This window comes from Microcebus murinus, chromosome 2, assembly GCF_040939455.1.
Source record: "Microcebus murinus isolate Inina chromosome 2, M.murinus_Inina_mat1.0, whole genome shotgun sequence".
Lineage (NCBI taxonomy): Eukaryota > Metazoa > Chordata > Mammalia > Primates > Cheirogaleidae > Microcebus > Microcebus murinus.
The window spans coordinates 48,947,082-48,974,694 of record NC_134105.1 but is presented as its reverse complement, the minus strand read 5'-3'; positions in this window follow the sequence as shown (position 1 = coordinate 48,974,694).

Sequence of the window (27,613 nt, the reverse complement as noted above, 5' to 3'; positions counted from 1 at the left end):
CTTGTTTTGTCAAAAACCAGTGTGTTAACATTTCAGTGAATATACCACTGCGAAGTTTCCGTAATGAAAAATTTTGTGCACGTGCATGTGTACATGCGTGTGTGCGCACACACACACACACACACACACACACACATCAGATGGGTATGGACCTCTACCATGAGAATGTCTGTTTATGTGGTTGGTTTACATATTACTAAACCACCCATCTGATCTCTAATGGCAGCCCAGCTGACACTGTCTGACCCAGTTTGACAATCTGGATAGAAATTGTAGGGTTGGCTGTTCAATGGCTGTGACTTTTAACAGCACTGCTTTTGGGCCTCAAATCAATTCTCTCTGTTTACAGACCATTTCACAGCCCTTTACCTGCAACATCACTTGTGTCAGTTCCATAAATACTTTGGTGTATATAATGCTTGAATTAGCATAATGGTTTAGGCTCTAAGCTCTTAGCCCAAAGAAGGACACATCAACATGTTCTCTTCACTTAAGCAATTAAGAGCCATTATGCTGCTTCAGTGGAAATATCATCAAGGTTAAAGACAATCCCAAACAGCCCTCTCACCTTTTTATTCTAAGGCTAATAAATGAGGCATAGAAATTGAAATGTTAGTAAACAGTCCTACTTGCAAGCTCTTTTTGGATCATGCTTAATCAGACCCCCATTCACCAGACATTTGCAACTGATTGAGAAATATTTACATTGAATTGTTCACTTAGTGTAAGAAAATGGAGTTTGCTGATTTAATTTCAAAGTCATAGCACTAATTTATTTTTGCCAGATTTTTAAAAATTTTAGAGTCAAGATGGATAAAAAGTATTTCTATATTCTTATTATTTGATATGATAATTTATTTTTTAAAGGTGATAATGTTGCTGTGACTTTTAAACTAAGGGATATTTTCAAGGTCTTTCCATATTGTTTTATTTTGAGATTATTTTTTAAAATCCAGATTTATTGTTAATATAATTTTAAAATAATAAAATTCAATTTTAAGTGCATGGTTTGATGAGTTTTGGCAAATGTATGTAGTTATATAATGCCATTATAATAAAGATATGGAATAGTTCCATAACCTAAAATAATTCCCTCATGCCCCTTTGCAGTTAATTCCCTTCTCCCACCCCTGTTAACCAATGATCTGCTTTTGGTCACCAGTTTTGCCTTTTCTAGAATTTCATATAAGTAGAATCAGATGGTATCTAGTCTTTTGTGTTTGACTTCTCCATATTTCTTCATATCTTTTCCTCTATATGTTAGCAGTGAGAAGGTAATTTTGTAGGAAACGTAACTTGCGTGGAATCTGGCTCCACCACTTCTAGCTCAATGACCTTGAGCAAGTTATTTAAAGTCTTTGGGCCTTAGTTTACTCTTCTGTAGAATGGAGATAATAGCCTCCCAGGGTTGGTAGGGGGTATAAATAGATCTATGTATATATGCTCAGGTAAGGCATCTAGAAAGTGCTTAATAAGTGTTAGTTCCTTAGATTGGTCACTCTCTCTACAGCTGTTTAACTTCTCACTACAAGTTAGTAGAGAGCTCACTGTAGCTGTCACTACCATGACTGCATCCAGTGACTGAAAAAAGGCACAAGGGAACTTTTTCAGGTTTTGGAAATATTCTACATCCTGATTGTAATGGTAATTACACAACTGTATACATTCGCCAAAACTCATCAAACTGTACATTTAAAACTGGATTTTATTATATGTAAATTATATTGCAATAAAGTTAGGTGTTTTTTTTTAAAAAAATCTAAAAATAATAAGGAAATATGGAAAGACCTTGGAAATATTGCATGGTTTAAAAGTGACACATGATGAAAGATAATCTTGACTCAATGCTTCATCAACAGAGCATGGTGCTTTGGTTACATAAGGGGGGTGTTCAAAGCCTTCCCTAACAGATCTAAGATAGCCAGCAAGAGCCTTATGGGCAGCAAATGTTATCTGCACTAATCATTGTCTTTGTGTTGACTTTTTAAGTTTAAGAAAGCAGTTTTGCAATGAGAAATTATAAGTAGTGTGAAAGAAACCCTGTGCATGTGTGTATGTGTGTGTAAGAAAGAGAAATTCAGCTAAGTGACATTGTACTGACCATCTTGAACTAATTAATAGCTTCAAAACATTATAAACAGTTTATTGGATATGGGAAACATGCAAAATCTGAGTCAGAAACAGTTCATTGAACTGCTTTCTTTGAGACATCTTCCCCAGCTCCCAGCAGCGTCCTTGCGCCCATTCTGACTTAGGTTCCCTCCTCTATGTTCTGGTACCTACCTCTGTCACATTCATTATCAAGCTGCATTTTAATCACTGGTTTGCGTGTCTGTCCTTGTCACAAGACTGTGTAATCCTTGAGGATGAGTCCCTTTTTTCCTGTGTCTTTATATTTCCAGCACCCTGAAAAGCCCTGAGTTGGGGCTCAATCAATGGTTGATGAATGAAGGAGGTCTTAATCACATTGCCTCCATTCATAACTTATTTAATAATAAAAAGCATTCGCTCCAGGCTTTCTTTTAATAGTGATTTGGGTCCAATGTATATGAGGATCTGAAGTAATAGGGGAGCCACTAAACAACATGAAAAAATAACCAACAAGAAGGATAAGGAGTATAGTAGAGGAGAGGGAGTAGTTAAGAAAAGCCTTTTAGCCTCTGTTCCCGGAATCCCTGGTTTGGGCAAACAGTGTGCCCATAGGAGTTCTAAGTCCAAGTTCCAGAGCCAGAGGACTTGGGTTAGATTCCAGCACAGCCAAACTCTGCAACCTTGGGCTAGTTACTTAGCCTTGCTGAGCTTCAGTTCACCTGTGATTTCACTTCTCTTCTATAAAATAGAGGACACAATAATTACATCTCCTTCATAAGGGTTCTGTGAGGATCAAATGAGATGATGTCTCTAAAGTAAGCAGCAGAGTGCCCGGCACACTGTAAACATTCCTAAAATGTTAATTTTCTAGCATATTTCTACAGCAAATTCCAATTCAGCCCCACATCGTCTAGCCTAGACATATTACTTACATCCTCAGGCTTCCTGAATGCACAGTGAGGTAATAGCAGTACCCCGTCATAGAGTTATTTTAAAAAATTAAATGAGATAGAGAGTTTAGCATCATTACTGGTGCATAGTAAGTGCTCAATGAAGTCTAGCCTGATAGGATCTGGCCATACTATTACCATATAAGCCCTGCTCCTCATACAAGAACCCTTTCCTTCAGTCAAGCCTATTCTCTTTCTTATCAATATGTACCAAACCCATTCCTCTATCATTACTTTGTTTACAAAGTAAACAAAGCTACTGCAGAGCAGTGGGTGGGGGGTGGGGAGAACAAGGGTTTTGAGGTCAAATGACCAAATGACCAGAGTTCTAAATGTGGCTGTGCCAATTTCTTAATTGTGTACAAGTCACTTAGCCTCCCTGAACCTGTTTTCACCCGTAACATGGAGGCGATAATCCTCACTTCACTGGCTTGTTGTGAAGATTATAAGAGATCATAAGTAGTAAGTTGCCTAATGTATAATGATGCATTAATATAATGGGTGTTCTATTGAATAAATTTTAGTTTCCAACCCACTGTATTGTCCCAGTCAGGCACACTTGCCTTCTCCTCTCTATCTATCCAGACATCTTCTACCCTTCAAGACACACCTAAGAACTCCACTGCATCCTGGAAACTGTCCCTGACTGCACTGACCCACCCTGATCTTACAAATCGTATTATATACTACTGTTCTTATTTCACTGATTCTGTAAATTAGTCTTGTCTCAACCAATGGATCTATTAATCTTAACCTCTTCTGAATCATGGACCCCCTGTAATAATCTGATATTTCTTTGACTCTCTCCTCAAAGCTATGCACATATTCATGAAAATTTGCAAATAATTTCAAGCTGCTAATATCCCTTGAAACAGATTATGGTCTCCCTGAGGGCAGTAACTGTGTGATACTCTTTGTATCTTTCGGGGCTTAGGATGCAGAGGGTGTTAGTAAAGACCAGTTGATGGACTAATTAACTTTCTGCCTCAGAAGATAAGTGTTGGTAGCACCTCCACAGGATGGAGTAGGATGCCGACCATGGCACAGGATGGGAAACTCTTTAGCAGCATCTCAGGCTTTAAGTTTTCCAAAGCACAGTGACTTGAGGCTTCACGCTGATCCTTAAGGGTAGAAAACAAATATTGGAGCAATAAGTAGAAACACGAAAAGTAATCATGGAAATAGTTCATTCCTGTACAACAGGTGTATTTAGTCTACGGAAGCCAAAAGAGCACCCTCTCTTCTTATCTGCAGGCTCAGATCCATAACTTTCTCCTGTCCCCAGCAGCCGCTCATCCCTCCCTTAAAATGCTGGTTGCTTGGTTTGACTGGTTTTTCACTTAATGGCCTCTCAGTTTTGGATAAACTTTTGTCTTTGCTCGTGCAAAATTCTTTGATTTTGGTTTTCCTGTCTGTCGTACCAGATCTAACAAGAGAGGAGCCATATATGAGATGTGTGCAGAAAGAGCCTAAGCTGAATTCTAGCTGTGGCTTCGAGTAGTTGGTTTTGTGACCTTGGGTGAAATCACCCGTCCTTGTGGTCTCAGTTTGTTTCTTCATACAACTTGGCGATTTCTACCAGTCTTAACTCTGAATGAATCTGAGATATTACAATGACTCATGGCTGAAACAAAAGGATTTTCTAAAAGCTTTACTGTCATATACAGTAAATGTATGTAGAATGGCTAGAAGGGATGAGTTTTAATGGTTCTATTATTAGATTAAAGAAGACTTGCCATATTTACCATACAAAGCTTCCTAAACCATCCTACAAAATATACTTAACACTAGAAAACAATGAATATAAGCTTTATTTCTTTTATGATTCAAAAATTTGACAGACCTTGTATCCACTGTTGAAAGCTACAAAAGAAAAATCCAATGTTTCATGCTTTCAGGTTGTGTTGTTTGGGAAAAGTGGGAGAGGTAGGTCTAACCAAAGTGAGATATGTATTTTTAGATCATCTATTATACCTCTTCCTACAGCACCTGTATAACATTTCCAATAAAGAAATCAAATGGCATAAAAAAGGCCTTCCTTGCTATGATGAGTGTTCTTTTGGCAAAAAATTATCATCAAAACATCTTAACATTCTGATATTCTAGTAATAATAGCGGCCTACAACAAAGACTGGGAAGTATATGAATAGCCGGTTTCTAATTTTATTCTGCCTACTCGGACTATGCTAAGAGGAAAAAAGATGATAAATAGCCAGAGAGATTTTCTTGACATCATGCTTAACTAAAATTTCAAAATAAATCAGTTGGACTCATTTTTAAAGACCTACAACTAAATTATCATTGGGTCGTTTTGTTCTGCTCCCCAACTGGGTTTCTGAGGGACTAGTGGTGAGATACAATGAGATCTGAGAATGGGCCACAGTACGCAAACATTGCAGTTTGGTTTGATTTAGTCTAACTCTTGTGTAATAACTTTCTTTGAAGTGTGGGTTGAGGAGCAGGTTAGAAGCCCGAGGCCACAAGCTCATCTTGTTCTTGTTACAACTCGGATGCCCTGCAGTCCCTGCACCATATATCAGAGGCTTGGCACTGGAGTCCCTGGGCTGATCAGGACTGGAGCCCTCATTCCCTGCACAGCAGAGCTACTGAGAGACAAACAACAACAGGGTTGTGTTTGCTTGGAAAATCCTATTTGATAAAAGGAAACAGGTGGGTCTTTGAGAAGCCTGTGAGCCAAAGGAAACCTGACATTCCTCTCAAGGAGAGGAAAATAGGTTTAAAAACAAACCACCTTGTAGAAAGGATTATAGTTTCCCTGACCTAGGAAGAAGCAGGGCATGTTTCCTGATGGCCGTCTGGCCCCTCTCCTTCACTAGCTTTGGAATTGCTACTTCTGTGCAGATCCTCTGACCCAAGCAAATCTCAAGTGATGCATAAGGTATGTCCCCCATTCCGCTCTTGGTCTGATTTTTCATCAGCAAATGAGGGGATTGGACCAAGTGATCTCTTAGGCCCCATCCTACTCTAACATTGGGTGATTCTGATCCTGTGACAATCTTGTAGCCCCCACAGGATTAATCTTCTTTCCCCCATTGGTCACATGTCTTCTAGCAGCCTGAGTCACATCCTTACAGCTAAGCTGGCTCATGGATAATTCTAGTAAATAATAATACCTACACAGTCTCTTAGAATTTGTAAAATGATTTTATATACAGTACTTCATTTTATCCTTAGAAAAACTCTCTGAGGAAGGAAAGAGTATTATTTTTCTCATTTTAGAAGGAAGCTATGCTGAGGGAGGTTAAGTCAGAACTGCCAAAGTGAAAAAAGGTTCTATAGTCAGATCTGAAGAGAAAGGAAAAATAAAAACAAACGCAAGTTTCTTAGGATGAATGAAGCACACACATTAAATTAAAAAGATGTAATGAGCATCATAGCTGGTAGCAGAGAATATTTGAGAACCTGTCTCTGAATTCATGCATATCAGAACTCCCACTGAAAATTCTGTTTGTGTGAAGAGTCAACAGTTGAAAAAGAAACCATGGAAGTTGGAATTGATTTTCACTTCCAGGACAGAGACTCTTGGCCAAGGATAGGGGAAATGGGTTGTTCTTCAACTCTCCATGCTCTGAAAAGAGATAACAGAGGAAGAGGCTGGAATTCATCTTAAGGTAGTACAAAGTCACCAGTTCAAGCCAGGGATGCTTGTGGAGGGCAGGTGGGAAGTGATGGTGTGGGGTGTTATACTCTGGGCACTGAGCACCAACTGTAGGCCAAGCCCCCATTATAACTGTTACTTACAACTCATATTGTCTTTTGGCCAAGCCTTAAAGGGAGAATTAGGGAACCTGTATGAAACCTAAAAGTGGGGTGAAGTAAACAGGGTCTGGAACACTGATGGAGTTTTAAACACACACACACAGACACACACAGAGAAGGTAAGGCCTTATTCTGCATATAATTAAAAAACTATAATTCCTGGGGGCAGAGACTTCCCTGTCTGAGTGTAGGGCCTGCTGAAGCAGAGGAGTCCTAGGATTACTAGAAGGTATGAAGAATGATGACAATGTTAGCAACAACATGCGAATAAGCCGAGGTGTGTGTGCCAAACACCAAAGACATATCCATATCCCTATGTCCATATCTGACCCAGGGCAGGAGTGACAGAAGGATAGTGGTAGCAACAACAGAGGTTAAGAGGCAATGGAGTGGGGGTCACATCAGCTTCTGCAGCAGAACAAACCATCGATTAAAGTTCCTAAGCTACCACGGGATTAGGAAAAGATCAAGACAAAAAAAGGAGTATAAACAGATTAAGGTTAAATAGGGATGCAATTAGAGGTAACCATTAAGGAATACCTACCAAATTTGCAGATGACACAAAACTAAAGGCACGGTTAACATGATCATTTCGAGTTCTGGATCAGTAAATTTTCATAACAAACTCTGGATCTACAAACCCAAGAAGATGAATATAACAGGAACATATATAAAGTCATAAATATAGATTCTAAAAATCAATTGGACTGGATGAGATTGACAGGATAAGAAAGACTTAGCTTGGAGATTTGGTGACCAGAGACTCAGCACATGCCAAAGACTTGGTTGCTAAAAAAACTAAGAACCTCAGACTGATGAAAATATATATCAAGGCCATTGGACCTTTGTGGCCAAACCTTTTTTTTTTTTTTTTTTTTTTTTTTTGAGACAGAGTCTCACTCTGTTGCCTGGGCTAGAGTGCTGTGGCATCAGCCTAGCTCACAGCAACCTCAAACTCCTGGGCTCCAGTGATCCTCCTGCCTCAGCCTCCCAAGTAGCTGGGACTATAGTCACCTGCCCCTGTGCCTGGCTAATTTTTTTTTTCTATTTTTAGTTGTTTGGCTAATTTATTTCTATGTAGTAGAGACGGCGCCTCGCTCTTGCTCAGGCTGGTCTCAAACTCCTGACTTCAAGCAATCCTCCTGCCTCGGCCACCCAGAGTGCTAGGATTACAGGCGTGAGCTACCACGCCCGACCCAGACCACCTTTTTAGTATTACAATAGATTGCTGGGGTTACATCTTCAAAGGAACACGGATATTTCATGCTTGTCCAAGGATCATGACCAAGATGGTAAAGGATCCAGAAACCATGTCCCACAAGGGGCAGCAAGAACTTAGGAAATCTGGGGAGATCCAAAAGTCATCTTTAACTCCTGGGCAAGACTTCCTGAAAAAGAGTCACATTTGTATGTCCCTATGGGATAAAACCAGAACAAAAGATAGAAGGCCAATTTTGGCTCAGTATAAAACATAACTTTCGAATAGAGCTACGTGAAGTTAGAAGGGTCTGCCTCAAGGAGTGGTAAATCATCACTGGGAGTGGATTTCAAGCCGAGGCCAGATGATCTTCAGTTCAAGACACTACAGAAATGCTTCCCAACATGAGCTGTGAGCTTGATGATCCCCTCAAACTTTTAGAGACCAAATTAGGGCTCTTTGTTATAAAAACCAAACATTCGGTTCTATTCAGTTCTACAGTTGGATCCCCAAAGGGACCCTCCCCTACCATGGGCCAGTGGCCTGTAGATCCTGCTATAGCTTCTGTTCCTAGAATGTCCCTTCTTAGCACATTATGAAGTCTCAACTTATTTAGGACCTACGGATAGCAAATGTACATTCAAAATGTTTTATGAAGCAAACAGGGTTTGTCTTCCTCGTGCCTTTAATACAATCAAATTAGTTTTGCCTAAGTCTTAAGAAGGTCTCAAAAGCCCTTTCTTCTTCTCTGTCTCCAGTATCCCTTCCTTAGTTCAAGCCAGCATCACCTTACCCAGAGTCTATTTTAATAGCCCCCAAGTGGATTCTGTCCCCCCCACTCTTATCTTCTTCAATGTACCTTCTATAGAACAGACGGAGTCATCTTCAGAAAGCACAAATATTACTACCGAGCCGTGCTCCTTTTTGTAATAGCTCCCCAACGACCACATGCGATAGTACCAGCTCTTAATGCTGCGCAGGAAGCCCTGCAGCCTGTGTTCTTTGACTTTCCACACATGCCACCACTCCCTTACACACACACACACACACACACACACGAGTTTGTGCTTCAACAATACCAAACTATTTGTAATTTTCTGCACACAGTTTGCTCTCACACATCTCTGTGTCTTTGCATACAGTGTTCCCTCTGTCTGAAATGTCTCCAGTCCCCACCTTACATACCAGAAAAACTCCCCCTCCCTAGACCCCCCCCAAAGAGGCAGTTTTTTGGGAGTATGGGGAGGAGAGATCAGGGGTTTAGCTTTGACATAATCTTCCAAGACAGGCAAAAAAGGCATTGATTGACTTTTTAAAATTCCATTTTTTATGGAGACTTCATGAATGAGTATTTAATAACATGTGACTAGCCTGGTTAGCTCAACTGGTTAGATCACAATGATTGACACCAGGCGTGCAAATGCATTCCTTAACATGAACCAGTCAGGTTTACTGTACAACTCTGTCTTGTGAATGCGGAATACACTTTTTTCAAAGTACAAGACTTTTTCCAATTTCTGGGCCACACCACTTGCGGTACTATTCAATTCTTCCTTCATTCCAGGTCATATCCAAGGCTTGCCTCAACGTCACCACCTATGATAAATGATGACTAGCGACAGATAGAAATGTGAATTCAGGCATTTGAGATGCTGTGTAGTCACAGAAAAAAGAAGCGTCAGTGAAGGATTCTTTTAGGCTCTGTCTACCTTACAATACCATCACCCCAAATATTCAGAAATTATGTTTTAAGCCCTCAAAATTGATCCTAGTTTCTACCTCAGGTTCTTCTCATCCTCTAGCCAAGTTAGGTTAGACTAGGGTCACACCCGCATTTTCCTGCTCCTCCTCTGCATAGATGTGCCACACTGCTGTTTTGCCCTGTCAAAATCACTCTTGCCGGGTAATTCTCCTCATTAGCCTACTGGGCCAAAGAGCTGATCATCAGAAAACAAGCAAACAAAACTATCGCTGCAAAATTTATGTATACTTGGTTTTTCTTAATTTCTTTTTAACCAGCATGGGTTGCGGTGGGAGGGACAAAAAACAAAAAACATGGTCCTAATGATGCAGCAACAACATAACTTTTGCAGATAGATCCAAGCCTGGTTCTTATAAACTGGAAAGAAAATTTGACCCCCCAAAAAGAAAAATTCTAATCAGAAGATTGTGAACATGACATAAGGCTACATCTCCCACTGACTGGTAGAAAAGCTTCTTACAGCTTATGGAACATTTCAAAATGATGTCTTATAAGTATTTTGCCCTTTTTTTGATTACACATAGGCTTTAAATATGATGAGCAAACAGACTGGGAGGTTTTAAGTCTGTCCATGGCTGGTAGATATTACGATGCATATAGCTGTATCTACCACCGCAAATGTTTGATTCTCCCACAAACCTCCTCAGCAGTACATGGGTGAAAATGTGGATTTTTTTTTTTTTTTTTTGTAGCACAGAAGCTTATACATAATCCTATTACTATCTTAGGCACCTATTAAATATGATTGAAACAACGCCCATTGGAAGTCTTAAAACCTTAACCACCAGTTTTACTTCTAAAATAAAGTAAACTGCCAAAAGTTCTGATAAAAGTGACAATTTATATTTTTAAGTAGTACAACTGGAATTTTCCTATAGCTGTAGACAAAGGAATTTTTACCCAGATAAGTAGAAGAGCACCAATAAATTTAAGGTAGCTTATGCAAGTTAGGCACTAATGAATGTCATCTTCTGTTTTGTCATGAAAAAAGATCTTTCTGCTGCTAAAGGAGACTGATTTAGATTATGAATAGCTGTAGTGATTTGCAAAAATGGCTCCAGAGAGATAGAATGAGACTCCATATACTCATGGCACTTGAGGTTTCTGCCCTTTTTGTTGAAAATTAATTTGTCCTGTGGGTTATTGGATTCTAGCTCAGCCAATGTATATTGCTCAGTCATCACAAATTTACTTAAAATTTAGTGTAGCTGAAGTTCATTCAACAAGACAAAAGTCTACAGTTGAAAGCTTCTAAAAATCTTTTTAAAAAACTGGCTAACAGTGTAATTGAAAGTGCTGGCGTCTAAGTAGATTCACATAATGTTTTGCAGGTATCAATATATACTATATTACTATGTTAGAAATAGATTTTTCACTTGTTTTCCAAGAAAAAGCAGATAGGGAGGATTTATCATCCGTTGGTAAGTGGACATTTGGGTTGAAAAGTTCCATATTCTGAAAACATATAAATCCCTAAATTCAGATTAAATTCTGTAATACATACCACATATTTCATTCATTCATATATTTTGTAATTTCAAAACAAATATTTCAAAAATGAATAGATGATACAACTCCTAATTCTTCCAAATCCTAAATACATTACACTCAAAAAAAAAAAAAACTGAAAGTACATACATTGTCTCCCTGTTTCATCAACTCTATTGTAGGCAACTCACTCCCTACTTAGAATGCTACAGCACATGAGGCTTATGGACTAGGAAGGCCAGAGTAAAAAGAGCCACACTTCAGCAGAGCATCAAGACACAAATCATTTGCTTTTTGACAAAAGGAATGCAAGTTTAGTAGCCATGCTCCTTTACCCAACAGTAATGAGAGGAAAAGAATAGGGAGTATTCTTCAAAAGAGGCTCTTGTGAGAAGATACAAAGGTGACATAAAAAAGAATGAACAGCTAGTTCTGGTAAACAAAGCAATTTTTAATTAATCCTTCTTTTAAAGTGATCTTCCTCAATATAATCTATATTTCTCATTTTTACACATTTAAATATGTATATTTAATACATTAAGCACATTTAAATATGTGTTTGATAATCTTTTTCCCTTTGAAAATCTAGATGAATCTATAGATTTATTTAATAGCTAATATCACACCAGAGAACCTCAACTGTGATTGAGACCATTGGGATGGCTCATCATTAAATTAATGATACACAGTAGGCAGCAAACATTATTTGTTCATTCCATTTATAGATGAAAAATTACTAGATAATAAGACTGCTTTCTATTGAAATATTATATTACAGAGTAATTAAGAACTAAACCTGGATAGTAAAGACATTAGGGTGTATCATTTCATTAAGAAAAGAAAGCAAATACTATTTGGGGCAACTTAAACCATAATTTTAAACCTTTTTTGGATGGTTGCTTTTGTTTTATTCCTTGAACCTAGACTACAACTGAACTACACAATTGATAAAGTTCAAACTCTAAAGAGATCAGCTCTTTGGTTGAGGTACAATTGCACAAAATGAGATAGAGTGCTAACCAAATCATGACACAATGGACTGGAAATTTTAGATTAATAAACCTCTTCCAGTGGAGAACTAAATAACTTTTACAGTTTTATCTATGGTTATTTGTTTCTCCGAAGATTTATGGTCCTCGCAACAGATATGCATCTTATCTTTCACTTTCCAGATTAAAGAGAGATGATTTTAAACAGGCTTCTGAATGGCATAATCTAGAATTGCAGATGATCTCAATTTTTTAAAAAATGCTAAAAGTGAACTTGCAAGTCAAATGAAAATGGCTTTGCGCATGTCATGTACACAGGGGAAGAAATCTGCATACGGCTAAACAAGGATGATCTTCTATTACCAATACTGACCCTCTCCCCTTGCCCTGTTCAGCCAGGGGCAATCTGTACATGCTTAACCAGGAATTAAAACTCTTCATGCTGCAAGTGCTTTAATTGATTGATGCTAAAAGTTTAGAAAATACAACCTAACCAGCTATTACAAAGCGCCTTTAACCAAGCCTTCTTCTTTGAAAGCAGGATCCTCAATTGAAACTGGCAGACCACATTTTTAGGTTTCAAGCAGCTCTGTCATTCTACAAGGAATGTGTCTGCCACTTCACACGATAGCTTGAGCTGAAAGACATGTACTTTGAATCAGAGAATCAATAGAACACTTAATGGACAATTAGGAGAACAGCTGTAGGACTGTCAGAGACCCATCTGTACACAGCTCAAACAGCAAGCCTGGACAGGGCCGGGGAAACAAAGTATACTGCTCCAGGGCACTGGCCCTAGTACAAAACCTCCCTTTCAGTTCTCATTTAATGTTAATATAGTGTTCTTTTTCATTACAAATTTTAACACGTGTAGAAAATTATGGAAATTGCTTAAGCCATTTGTCAACTTATATCATGTGAATTGATCAATAAATTTCACTACTTTGTTGTTAATGTAGATAAATTTTGGCATTTAATTAAGCTCCAGTGAAAATGTGGCCACTTTTAATTTCAGCAGATGCTGTCGTTTCATTTGTAATACATAACTACAGGGATAAATACAACCCAATCATGAATTATCACTAAATATTTATAGACAACATAGCAATTCAGAAAATAGACACAAAAGATTTTTACAATGAAACAATTACTGTGTGCAAAATCTGAAATAGGTGGTGATGAACTCTAATAGGAGCTGTGAACAGAATCTTAATATTATAGCTCCACAAAAGAATTACATATGTATATTTTTCTCTCATGATCCTGCCCCTGTAGATAAAGCCTCCAGTCAGCAGAAATAATTTCAAATTCTTTTCACAGAATTGTTTCAAATGTTAAAACATAGTTCCCTAATTTTGTGGAAGTATATTAAAATTTATAACTTAAAATAAAATTGCACCCTTTTATATTTCTGTTTACTAAATTTATTTGGAAATAATTGAGAGACTTCTTTCAACGAATAGGAGGAAAATTTTATGATGCTTATTTCACACATATGATTTGGGTTTGGGCTATAAAGTTGGTCAAGAGGACACTGGGATGGGGAATGGAGACAAGATGCAGGACAATGGAAAAAGCAGAATGAACTTTTTAGGCTTCCTCCATATGGCCTGAGGGGCCCCAAGATGAAATCCTGCTCCTGACAGCCAGAAGCCCTATAGCCTTAACCCTCTGTGGCGTAGTCTGACATGATAAACTGCTGTATCTCATTTGAGGGGGAATAGGCTGCCTCTTGGTGATTCTGCTGGTGCCTTTGGGGAAAAGGGGATTAGAAATCACATTGCTGTCTTCACAGTGTAATCCACTCCATGACGCCCATTCCCACCATTGTCTAAATGCTTCCGTAAGAGGGCCTGGCTGGGTCTGCAATGACAGTATTTTTTAGCAGAAAAGCAGACATGGGTGCCTGTGTGTAGATCCTTTAGAATTATTTAAAAAATAAAGTTTACTGACATCAAAGCTGATCCTTCATTCCTATTTTTAAAATGTTTCCATGTCAAATTGGCCATCACTGCTGAGGCAGTTTGGCACTTTCTGTTGTTCTGGCAGAGGAGTAGTTGGTCAGAGAAGATGGTTCTCTAAATTCAGACTCTATTAGAGAAATTAGAATTAAGCGGCCAAAGGGAAAATGGATAGGGTCTTCTTGATGAACCAAATTACTCATCTAAATTTCCAGCCAAAATTCTCTCTCTGGCTTATTCTCACATGTTCATATTTCTTTTTATTCCAGAATTTAAATTTCCTAGGACTTGAGGCCTGTTTTCACGCCCTTACAAAGCAAAAAGGGCTGGAAAATCTACTTCAACTTCACAGATAATTAGAAATCTTTTTGTAATCTCTAAAACTGAGGATTTCATGAAGGCATAATGCCAGTGTTTTTCCTGAGCCATGTATGTCTGTGAATTTCCTTGTCTTTGGGGAAAACTGAGGAAAGAAATAATTTACCACTTAGGCTAAGGAAATATTAGCATTTGTTGAATATTTGATGTGGACATTGAAGTGTTAAGAAAGTTAAGATACAAGATTGGTTGAGAAACAAAAACTGAGATCCTAAAAAAATGAGATTGTAGTGGATTAAAGATGGACACAAAATTCTTTACCATTTCTCTTGTCGACAAATGGAGTCTACTTCCCCTACCCCTGAATCTGGACTTATGAGTGGTTTTGCTCCACAGGATGAAGCAGAAGTGATATGGTGCCAGATCTTAACAGAGCCTGGAAGCTACTGCTTTTGCATTTTTCAGAGCCAGCTGCCATGTTGTAGAAAAACTGGAGTTAGACCACCAAATGATGAGAGGTCACTTGGAGAGATGGTCCTGAAAGATGAGAGACCATCTTGGATGTTCAACCTCCAGGCAAACTCCCAGCTGAGAGCGGCTGGATGAGTGACTGCAGCTTCACCATGTGGAGCAGAAGAACCTCACAGCTGATCTCAATCAGCCCACAGAATCATCAGGAATAACAAATCCTTATTAGATTAAGACATTAAGTTTCAGGGTGATTTGTTACACAGCAATAGATAACAGAAATAGCGATTTTATAATAAAAATCTCCATCCTTTTTCTTTTCGGATCCTACCCTCCTTTTGAAGTTATGGCAACTGGCGATCAACACCTATTTTCCTATGCCTTTTGTAAAAGTGACCCAAGAATAACAAAACGAAAAGCCAGCATATGCGTTGGAGGAAGGAATAGAAATATTTTTGAAAAGATGCTTAGACTGATTCTTCTGCTATTAGTTTACAATTTTCTGTCTTTATAGCTTCGCTCAATATTCCGATTCTACGTCAATGCTCTAAATGACACCAAAGGAAAGATAGTTTTTTCTTTTAGGGCCTCATCTGTTTCCTCGTCTGTAAAAGGAAGACATTGGACTACATAATATTTAAGGTCCCTCAAACTTTGCCACCTTTCAAAAAGACATATGTCATTTTTCCAGGTGAGCTCAACTCTCTCTCAATCCCTGATTGTGATCACCTTAGTGTCAACTAAAAAGTCCTTCTCTATTGCCCAGGGCAGGATGAATATATCCTTAATTTAATATTCTATCCCTGAATAATTGAGATGGTTGTATAATTAACTTTCTCTCAGAAAGCATAATCCTAATATTTTTACTCCATCGTTCTATGAGAACAAAGAAGTACAATTTGTCTTTACCATGCAGGTCTCTAAATGGATACCCATTCTTCATAAAGTTCATAAGAATTTAGCACATGTTTTGCTAGTGGAAAAGACCTGGGAGGAACTGAGAGGGAGCTTTAGCATGCAGGTAATAAATAGCTTCAAAACCTACTGGTTCTTATGTTAGGTCTAACATTGAAAATGCTGACATTGAAAATTCTTTTGTATTTCTGGGAGACTCTTCAGTGAAATCTTACAAATTTTCACCTGTACATCATCACCTGTGATATCTAGGAAAGGAAGAATATGGTTCATTAATTCCACATACAATTTCAAAATTAGTGGTTCCAACCACTTATGGAATTAAACAGATCTGGGGTTGAATCCTGACTGTATCATTTACCAGCTGGGTATCCTCGGACATTTTGCTTAATCTAAGCCTCAAGTTTTTTCTCTACAAAGCACAAATTTCTGTTTACGGCATGAAAATGAGCTAATACATATAGTGCCTAGAACAGAAAGCACTCGATAATTAAGAGTTACAAGTATAATGTGAACTCCATGAGAGCCTGTTTTGTTCACCTTTTTCAATTGCATAGACAAGCTGTATAAGTGAAAGATTATTACTCCAGCCAACACTCTACCTTCTTCCCATGGCCTTGTTACATTGTTGATCAAGTAGAAATCACTTGGTCTGAGTTTCATGCCCTTTAACTCTGTTCATCACTAACAGGGAATGAACCTTCTAAAAGACCAAAAATCAGAGGTATGACCACTACATAGATCACTGATCTCTGGTAAATTAAAAGTTATGACCTTGAATTAAAGATAACCATGGCTCACAAGGATAGGTCCTACTCAATAGGAGACTCCCTGATCATAAACAACCTTTGGAAGTTGTACTAAACTTGTTAAGGAAACTACTTTCGTGACCTCCTGATACAGTGAAGATTTTCTAACAGACAAACAGCAGAATCAGATTTTAGGAGATTCCTTGGAGTAGTTGTAATTCAGTCTGGTAGAGGAATAAAACATAAAGAGGTTCTAGATGATTTGCCCTAGGTCAGTCAGTGACCAAATCAAAATTACAATTCACATTGCTTAATTTCCCTATTCATTATTGACCACACTTATTTGCCTCCTATATTGAGAGTTTGGTTAATAGCAAAAAGAAACATTAAAAAACAAGGTATATAACACGTGTTCTCAGTCTTCCTTCAGGGATTCCAGGCTGAATTTACAACACACCAGAAGAAAAAATCTTATAAGATCAATGATCTTAAAGATCAATGATCAAAGCCCCCCCGGGGGTCCTGGGCAGCTAACCAATTGCCACTCCAGATGAAGACTCAGTTCTGGTTCACTTTCATATGAACATGTGAAACACTGTGTAGCAAACATTGGTTGAGGATGAGATTATTCCATCCCTAAACTGTACCAAACTTATGCCTAATCAATCATCTCCTGTGAAACAAGCCTGTTCACCGAGTCTCTACATATGGCACACAAAAAACCAAACAAAAAGATTCACACTTCAAAACAAAATCCCTGCAGACCAACCTTTCTCTAATTACAGAGAGTTGATATGGCTGTTAGTAAAGCTAAAGCCAATGAAGACACAAGTATAATATGGCTTAGAAGCAGAAAAGAGAGCTGGAGAAATCTGCCAGAGGGGGAGTCACACCATAAATACAGAACCTGATAGTAATTACATTTTCTAGGTACCTGATAGGACATGGCATATAACATGAATTCATATCAAAACCACACTGACTACTTTCATCTCTCTCCACTCTGGTGGGAGGGATGATAGAAGGTGATAGGAAATGAGAAAAGATAGTTTGTAAGAAGCATTACCACAAACATAGCTCAGGCTGAAGCTTGGGAGTCTAGCTCCCTGAGCCCAGGGTTGGATATACCAAATTATGTAAGAGCTCTCAGATGATTCTAAATCTTCACCTTCATATCAGTTTGCTTGTAGCTTTTGATGAGATTATAAGATTCTAAGAGATGGTCTACCTAAATACAAGAAGCAATGATAATAATTTTGCTGTTTCTTTTCTTTACATGCTAATATTAAGAAAGTGTCCTTTATTATGTAGAAGTCAGGTTAACCACAATCAAGGCCTATTTGTGGCTTAAGGAGAAGCTGACTTGAATAAGATATGTGGGTTTTGTTTAATTTCCAGAGCATACCAAATAACTTTAACGGATCACAAAGAACTGAATGTTTGTTCTTGAGAAGTTGATGTGTACATGTGCATAAAATGTATATTGGAAGTATATTAATACAATTCTATCTCAACAGATTTAATTCTTAAATGCTACATATACTTGTTTAATCTCCCATTTTAAAAGTAGAAAAGGTTAGATTATAACATCAGGTTAGCTCTCTTTGAAGCAGGTAATAATTAAGTTGATTCACTGTTGCAATTACTGTCAAATCCCCCTTAATTACCAGAGATTTTATAGCAGCTTCATTATACGTCTGCTGTAATGCATTGTGGCCCTAAGGAGAAGTGTTGCAGGAAATTCTGCATAGCATGGATAATTCTAACCTGCAGTTACAGCTTCCAGCGAAAGCTCCTGTACTAAATTTATCTTTTTTTGACATTTCTCCCTGTTACTCAAGCAGTTAAACCGAGGTAACATTACTAAAATACCTACCTAACTCTGTAAGTTAGAATTGATTTCTCCATAGACATTAAAAACAAAAAAAATGAAGAAAGGATAAATTAGCCTTTAATTATTGCTGGAAAAGCATTAAATTATGTTTAATAATGAATTTAGATTATGACATCCAAATAGATGTGAGATCTACATATCTAAATCACAAATATATCTTCTATTACTATTTCTTATGGATATTTCTTATATGATAAGCAAGACAAGAAATTATTACTGAATCCCCAACAGATCATCCTGAAAAGAATAATCAAATACTTTTTATTTATCAATGATTTTCCAAGTAATTTCTGGGAAAAATAATCATTTTTAAAAAGGTCATTTTTAAGTTTCCCTATCACTCCTTGTTTTCATTGGAAAAAATCTTTACAAATCAGAGCCTGTAAATTGAGTAAAGTTCAAAACAGATAACTGAATGTCTCTCACAGATCCCTTTTTAACCAAGGAATTTACTCCATAGAATATATTAGATTCAGAAAAGGCCGCAGTGTTAATGACACTATTGGCAGCTGTGTTAACAGTTAAGGGCCTGGCTTTGTACAGCAATACAGTTATTAAATTTCTCCAGAGACCATGACTCATTAATCAAATATTCATACATCTCTGTAAATACACACTGAACAGAGAATACCCTCAGAGCCGAGCATCCCAATACAAGTGCTCTTTCATGTAACACTGACAAAATCCTGAGAACATGTGGTCATGTTTTGCATTTCTAATGCACTATGTTCTCTTTAATACTCCATTTCCTAAAATCAGAACACAAATGATCTTACTGATTTCAAGTGTTAGAGGGTTACAATTAAAATTATTCCACTATTGCTTCATAGCATCTTTTTTAAAAACGAGGACAGTGAATCAATTCTTCTGTTCTTTGTTTACCATCAAACAAGTAATTTTTTCCCAGGCAGATGAAGAAACCCAGGGCCATGCTCCTATTAATACAAGAATTTGTATTAGCATGAAAACAACAAATCACTACTTAAACTAGGGAGGCCAAATAACTTAACATATTAGCAGACATGAACTTGCTATATTTTGCAAAGTCCTCAGTCTGTTTTATACCACTGGGAGTTTTCCCCCTATTGTACAGTAACAAAAGGTCTTTCTCAATTGCAGTCTCTGGAAAATTGGGGTCTGAAGGCCAGGCAAAGTAGGGAAGGCTCAAAATATCGCCTCAAAAGGCTACTAAGATCAGGCTCCTCACCTCAGCGTGGGCAGGATGTACTATGAAAAGGGAAGAGAGAAAAGGAGCATCTTATATAAACTTCCCATCTGTCTATCTGGCAGTATCTGAAAGAATGAAGACCTGATTTTCAATGCCACTAAAATATAAGCAAATCTTTGTCAAGTGCCACCTGATCTCTTCTCGTCTCTTTCAGCCTACCACCCAGAATGCCTATGTCTTTAACCCATTTTCCAAAATTCTTTCCAAAAATGAGGTCAAAGACTTCCACAGTCTCCCTGCTTTCATCTCTATCCAGCTCATTTCTCCTCGGCCACTCTATGTGCCATTTTCTCTAGCTTCTTCCTCTTGGTCTTTTGGAACATCTAATTCAAAATGGATGTAGGGAAAACTAGAACAGGCTTTGAAATCAGGAGAGGTTTAAAATCCCATATCTGCAAATTATCAACCGTGCTAACTTGGCAAATTACCTTAAAGTATCAGACTCTCAATTTCTTCATCTGTAAAATGGAGATGATAAAAATATCTACTTCCCAGAATTTTTGTGAAGACTAAATAGTAAGTATTTTATCAAATACTTAGTAAGCACCCAATAAATGGCAATCGTTGCCATTGGAATCATCATGGCAATCATTAATCTTCTATGTTTAAATATTGACTCAAAACTTTTCTTTTTCCTGATAAGACTAATTCCCTCTTAAACTCAAGACTCCTCCTTCCAGTTAAGTCCCTCTGAATCAGGTAGCTTTGCATTTCCGCTTCCAGAAGCTGATTCTATCATCACTTCTCGCCCTCTCCCACAGCTGCTCACACCATCTACTTCAAATATTCAAAATGCTCCAACCCCAGATTTCAGCCTGAAGTTCTGCTCTTCCTATCATTTTCACAACCTTCTATCATTCTATTTCTCAAATTTCCTCACTTTAAATTCTTTGGAAGTCTGGTAAGGCCTATGGTCTCCTTCTCAGAAAAATGTTTTTAAACATAAATGAAAATGCATATTATGGTTAAAAAAAAGTTACTAAAATATTTTTGAAATTTATGGTATATGGTAATATATTTATTTCTTTATCAACATATTAATAAAATCTAGTGGCAAGTCCTACCATAATTTCAAAGCAGTGTCAACATTTCAAGATATATGTATTAACTATAATATGAAAATATCTATGATTTCTATTCGTGATAAAGTACTAGCTACTACTGATACTACTGTACTTTCTTGCCTATATTCTTAATGGAAAAAAATATTATGTTTCAGTTAGATGCTAGTAAAAATAAAGACACAAATTTTTTCCAACCCAAGTTTATGGGCCCCTGAATTCTATTCATGGGTTCATCAGATTAAGAACCCCTACATTAAATGACCTACTGTTTCTTAGACTCATCTAAATTCACAAACTACATGCACAGAATCTGTAGAATTAAATCTATTTCTTACATATATCTATATGTAAGAAATCTATTCTTACATATATCTTACATGTGTCTATATGTAGGGTTTAAGAAATTACATTCCAATTTTAAATCTTCATTTTTTAAAGTGTAAATTCTAATTCTTCTGATTTCTATACCCTTTGTTTTTTCCTTCATAGCATCGTTCCTCCTTCCTCCTGTGTCTTTGCTAGGCATCCACCTAAGTAAGTACAAATTTCAGCCTGACACTCAGAACCCTCAGTAATCTGGCCTCGACATACGTTTCATTCTTGCCATCCACTCTCCTAACCACATCCCTGCAGGATGTTTAGCATCACTCCCTTACTAAGTTCCAGCAGGGCTCCCTAGTCAGTGTAATGACCAAAACCAACCACACACACTACAAGAAAAATCCCTACCCCAACTCCACTTTCATTTATAAAACATGCCCATGGACCCTATTTCTGGATCTTTTGCGGTTTTTTATTAGCACAAATAATTACCTCATCCTTGTCTATATATAAATCATACCAGACGTTTAGGATTCATCTCAAATGCCACCTCCTCCAAGAAGACTTTCCTAATCTCCATAACCAGATATGTGCTGTCTTTTGAAATCAAATATCACATTGCCTTGTTACAACTTCTACTGTAAATCTTCTCTTCCTCTACCATATATGATAGTTTTTTGTGTATTTTCCACATCCTTAAGTAAATTTCCAAGCTCCCTAACAGAAGTGTCACTTAAAAAAAAAATCTCAATGTATTCTGTAGCACCTTACATTCAATATTGGCATGAAATTAAGAGGTTTGTGTTCAGGGTTGTGCTTTCTAATTCTTGTATTTCAGTGCCAATTCAAAAAAAAAAAAAGGCTTTTAAAGTCTTTTCAAATCTTAGGACATGCGTGAATAAAATCTTGACAACAAATTTAAAGGCTACCACTTATTAAGTACTTACTAGGTGCCAGTCATTTTTCTAAGTGTTTCACATCTGTTTCCTCACTTAATCCTCACAACAGCCCTATGCTGTTACTATACTATGATGGTTACTATTAGCCCCATTATATAGATGTTAAGTAACTTGCTTGAGGCCATATTGCCAGTAAGTGCTAAAGTCACAATGGGAGCTGAGCCCATCTGACTCTAGAGTTTAACCAGATCATTATGTTATCTCCATTGTTTAACACTAGAGTTTGACAAAGAAATTAAATACCTGTTTCTCCCTAAATGTAAGGGGCCATAATTTTTTCCATACTAGTAGTATTGAGTGAATATGTAAAGCTTTATTTTTGAAGCATTTGTTCTGGCTGATGCTATAATCTACCATAATTTGACATGTTCTTAAACATGACCATAGTTAGAAGAGCTATATTTGCATGTTTTACCTTCTAAACATGTATGTTCACTGTTTTAGGCCAATTTTATATTATGTAAAATTGTAATAAGACCTTTTGTTTTAAAAATGAAGATTGAAAAAATGAGGAAAAATTTTGCAGAAATTGACAAACATCCTAAAATTCATATGAAAATATAAAGGATCCAGAATTGCCAAAGCAATCTTGAAAAAGAACAAAGTTGGAGGACTCACAATTCCCAATTTCAAAACTTACTACAAAGCTATAGTAATCAAGGCAGAATTGTATTGGCATAAGGAGAGATATGTGGAATAGAATTCAGAGTCCAGAAATAAACCCTTATATTTATGGCCAACTGATTTTCAACAAGAGTGCCATCATTCAATGGGAAAATGAGTAGACTTTTCCACAAATGGTGTTTGGACAACTGAAGATTCACAAACAAAAGAATGAATATGAACACCTGCCTCACACCATATTTAAAAATCAACTTAAAATGGATAAAAGATACAAATGTAAGAGCAAAAACTGTAAAACTCTTAGAAGTACAAGTGTAAATCTTTGTGACTTTGAATTAAGCAATGGTTTCTTAAATATGATACCAAAAGAACAAGCAACCAAAAAAAGAAGAAGAAAATATAAAAATTGGACTTTATCAAAATTAAAACTTGTTTACAGAACACCATCATGAAAGTAAAAAGACAACCCACAGAGCAGGAGAAAATGTTTGTAAATCATGTATCTGATAAAAGACTTGTATCCAGAATATGCAAAGAATTCTTACAACTCAATTATATAAAGATAACACAATTTAAAAATGAGCAAAGAATTTAAATATGCATTTCTCCAAAGAAAATACAAAAAGGGCCAACAAATACACTGAAAGATGTTCAACATCACTAGTTACTAGGAAAATGAAAAGCAAAACCACAATAAGTTACCATTTCACATATACTAGGATGGCTAAGATAAAAATTAAAAAGGTAGACAATAACAAGGGTTAGTGAGAAAGTAGAAAAATTGGAATAGTCATACATTATTGGCAGGACTGTAAAATGGTGCAGCCATTTTGAAAAACAGTTTGATAGTTTCTCAAATAGTTAAATACAGTTATCACATGACCAGCAATTCTACTCTTTGGTATATACCCAGGAGAAATGTGAACATATGCCAACACAAAATCATGTGCATACATGTTCCTAGCAGCATTTATTCATAGCAGCTAAAAGTGGAAAAAACCCAAATGTTCATCAATTGATAAATAAAGAAAATGTGGTATATCTATCTAATGGAATATTCAGTCACAAGAAATAATAGCGTTGATGCATGCAACAACATGGGCACATCTTGAAAAAATTATTCAAAGTGAAAGGAATAAGAAACAAAAGGCCATGTATTGTATGATTGCATTTAGATAAAACATCTAGAAGAAGCAAATCCATACAGACAGGAAGTAGATTAGTGGTTGCTAGGGCTGCAGATGGAAAGCAGAGGAGTAGAGAATAGGGTGTGACAGTCAATAGGTACCGGGTTTCTTTTTAAGGTAATGAAAATTTTCTAGGATTTGGTAATGGTGATCATTGCATAAACCTGTGAATATATTAAAAACCACTGAAATGTGCACTTTAAAAGGGTGAATTGTCTAGTATGTGAAATATATCTTAATAAAACTATTATTTAAAAAAGGAAATCACAAGATACCATTTCACACACTATAGCATGGCTATAAGAAAAGACAGACCTATGTAGACATTAGACATACATAATCTGATACTCCTAAACCACCTTAAATATTATAAAATTTGAACTTTTGAATATCATCTGACAAAGAAGCACTTTGAGTTCTGAGCTGATGCTGCCTGCCAGTTAACATCACAGCCTTTGTATAGCAGGTTATATAATTACTGGATTTTATATTTCATATCCCCTTATTTTGTAAACATGGCAGGGAAACAGAAAAATCAAAGGCTAAAACTAGTGACAAGAAATGCAGGTCTCAAAAGTTTAATTTAATTAATATAGAAATAATTAGCCTCAGTGAAATGCTCAGTCAACTATATATTCTACTATAAGTCAACTTTAAGTCAATCAACTGTATGTTCTAGTATAAAAGAACAAAAATAAAGAACATCTATGAAATGATGGAAGTATATTATCAAGATCATATCATATCAAGTCTGTATGGTTAAAAATATTTTATAATGTTTTAAATATTTTTATAATATTTTAAACTCTCTGGGACAGAACCTTCTGTAAAACATTGTTTTAAAACATCTATTGTTTAGTTCCTTCACACTCAACCATCTTCAAGTGCTTGCAGGAACATATTATATAAAAATAAGAGCCTCTCCAGGTATAGATATGGGCTGGCAGCCACAAAACTGGCAAAGCAGTAGGTCAGGCCTAGGAGTTAGTCACATGTCACAGGAAAGACTGCCATGCAAGTCAGAGGCATAGAACAATGTCAGTATTATAAATCAAAATATGAAAGACTGAATGAGTGGTGGCCCTTTTCTCCAAACAGAATAAACAAATAGGAACCAAAATTCAATCTATTGAATGTTTGATGTGAATATAAACCTAAAATAGAAAGGAGTATAGGAAAACCAAAGTAATATGTTAAAGCAGCAGAAGTATGGGTGGATTTTGTTTCTTTACCTATTTCAAGTATTTTGGAAATAATTTAAATATCTATCTATATCTCTATTAAAACCCTCGGTTCTTTTTTTTTTTTTTTTTTGAGACAGAGTCTTGCTCTGTTGCCCGGGCTAGAGTGCTGTGGCTTCAGCCTAGCTCACAGCAACCTCAAACTCCTGGGCTCAGGCAATCCTTCTGCCTCAGCCTTCCAAGTAGGTGGGACTACAAGCATGCGCCACCATGCCCGGCTAATTTTTTCTATATATTTTTAGTTAGTCAATTAATTTCTTTCTATTTTTAGTAGAGATGGGGTCTCGCTCTTGCTCAGGCTGGTTTCGAACTCCTGACCTTGAGCAATCTGCCCACCTCGGCCTCCCAGAGTGCCAGGATTACAGGAGTGAGCCACTGCACCCTCTGTTTTAACTAGACTGTTGACCATGGACAGTCCTGACCCATTCTATTATGTGATCATCCAAGTTCTAGGGCTCATATTAATTGTCCCATTAATCCTAGATCTAATTCCCCATCTCAGATTCATTAACTATATTTTAATGCAAGTGAACTGATCATAACAGTGCTGAATAAATAGCAAGTAGTATGTAAATATTAGCACCAGAGATGCCACATTGTACAAAACCAGGAAGTACCGTCCATATAAACATATACTAAAAATTGTCCCCTGAAGTTCTGCAACATGGTAGCCCCATATCCACTGTCTGTGATCAGTCAGTATTTACTTTCTTCCAGTGCCTACATCCAATTTAACATATTGACTGCCACACTAGAAAAAAAGGTTTTTCCCTGGGGCCCACAGTGTTTTATTAAAACAAAACAATCCTTTCTAATTTGTTATTTTTTATTGTTTTCTGTGCATGAGTTATATACAACGCAATCCATGTTTTTTAGAAAATTGTCAATACTAATTTTAACAATAAGAACATCAAGAGGATTTTCATAAACCAACTACAAGGTTTTGCTTAACATGGCCCTGAGCTCAAAACTAGCCTGAGTTAAATACAACTCACATGGCAGTCAATGTGTTAAATCATCCTAGCCTATAAGCCTTTTTAATTCATATATTTTTATCTGTCTCGGTATTTGCCTTAGATACACTCAAAACTTGCTGTCAATAATTCTCTCATCCTTTTGTTATCAGATTTCTATTGGATTTTCAACTTTCCTTTGTTTACCCTTCCTGCGTATAAAGCAACTTCTTAAAACCTATGAATTCCCAAATTTAATTAATTTATATATAAAATAAATATTATAGGTACCACATTTATAATTTATTTTTAAATAATCTAAATGAAAAATAATTCTCTTTAGAATACTTTTTAATGATTCACCCTTAGATGAAAACCTTGGAGGACTGAGTTTCTAAATTTCTAGAGGAACTGGTTAGAGGGTAGCACAGTAAAAAAGTAATTTTTCTACCTAATAACATGTATTCTCCACATTTAACATATTTTTCTTATCATTGTGAGAGAATAAGTGAAATTTTATAACTGCAGTTGTGAATGTTTTGGGCCATTGCTTGCCACCAATAATGTCAAGAAGGACTGTAAAAAAGAAAGAGAGGAAAATGCTAACTCAAAAATGTGTCTGCAATACCAATTCTAAATATAATATTTTTCAAAGTTTATAGGCAAGGAAAAAAGTCTTTAAATAACCATGAAAGCCACACAAAAATGCTTAAGATTTTAAAACTGACTTAAGATTCAAACTATAAAATGCCATAAAATTTATATTTTAGAATCAATAGGATGTTTCCAATTTTTCCTGGTCTGATGTTTCACCTTTTCAATTCAGTATCTTAGAGTACTCAGTACTCAAGTGAATAGCACTATTGAATTGTAGTTGACTGACAATACCGAAGCTTAATAAATATCATGTGATATTTACTCTCCTAGAGTTTTTTGGGAAGACATTTGCTCTTCTTTTTAAAGAAAATAATAATCCCTAAACTTTCCAAGAAATTGCCTCTATCATCTATTCTGGATATCTTGCTTCTATTTCACTATTATTTTAAATTCTCAGTTTCATCCTCATCTTATGTCTGCTTCAATAATTGGTATAGTGATTTAATATTTTCAAATTGTTTTATCATTATCTGTCCTTCCTCTTGTTTCCTGATTTTAGAAAATCCTTTATAGTTTTTTCATGGTTACATAGGAATACATAGTCAAAAAGACTTAGATGTCAAATTCAAGCTCCTGAAGCTGATAAAACATGAAAATGAAAGTTCTTCCTAGCAGAAAGAAATTAGACAAAAAGAAAAAAAAGCTGAATTAGTGTGATTCGATCAGAAATAAAGGGCTTTCTGGTATTGATTACTTAGATAGATTATACAGAGAAGTCATTTTTGCTGTTTTTTCTTTAATTCTTCTATAAACAAGGTGGAATTAATATATGTATATTTAGATATATTTGTCCTCAGACAATGTTAAATCCTAAGG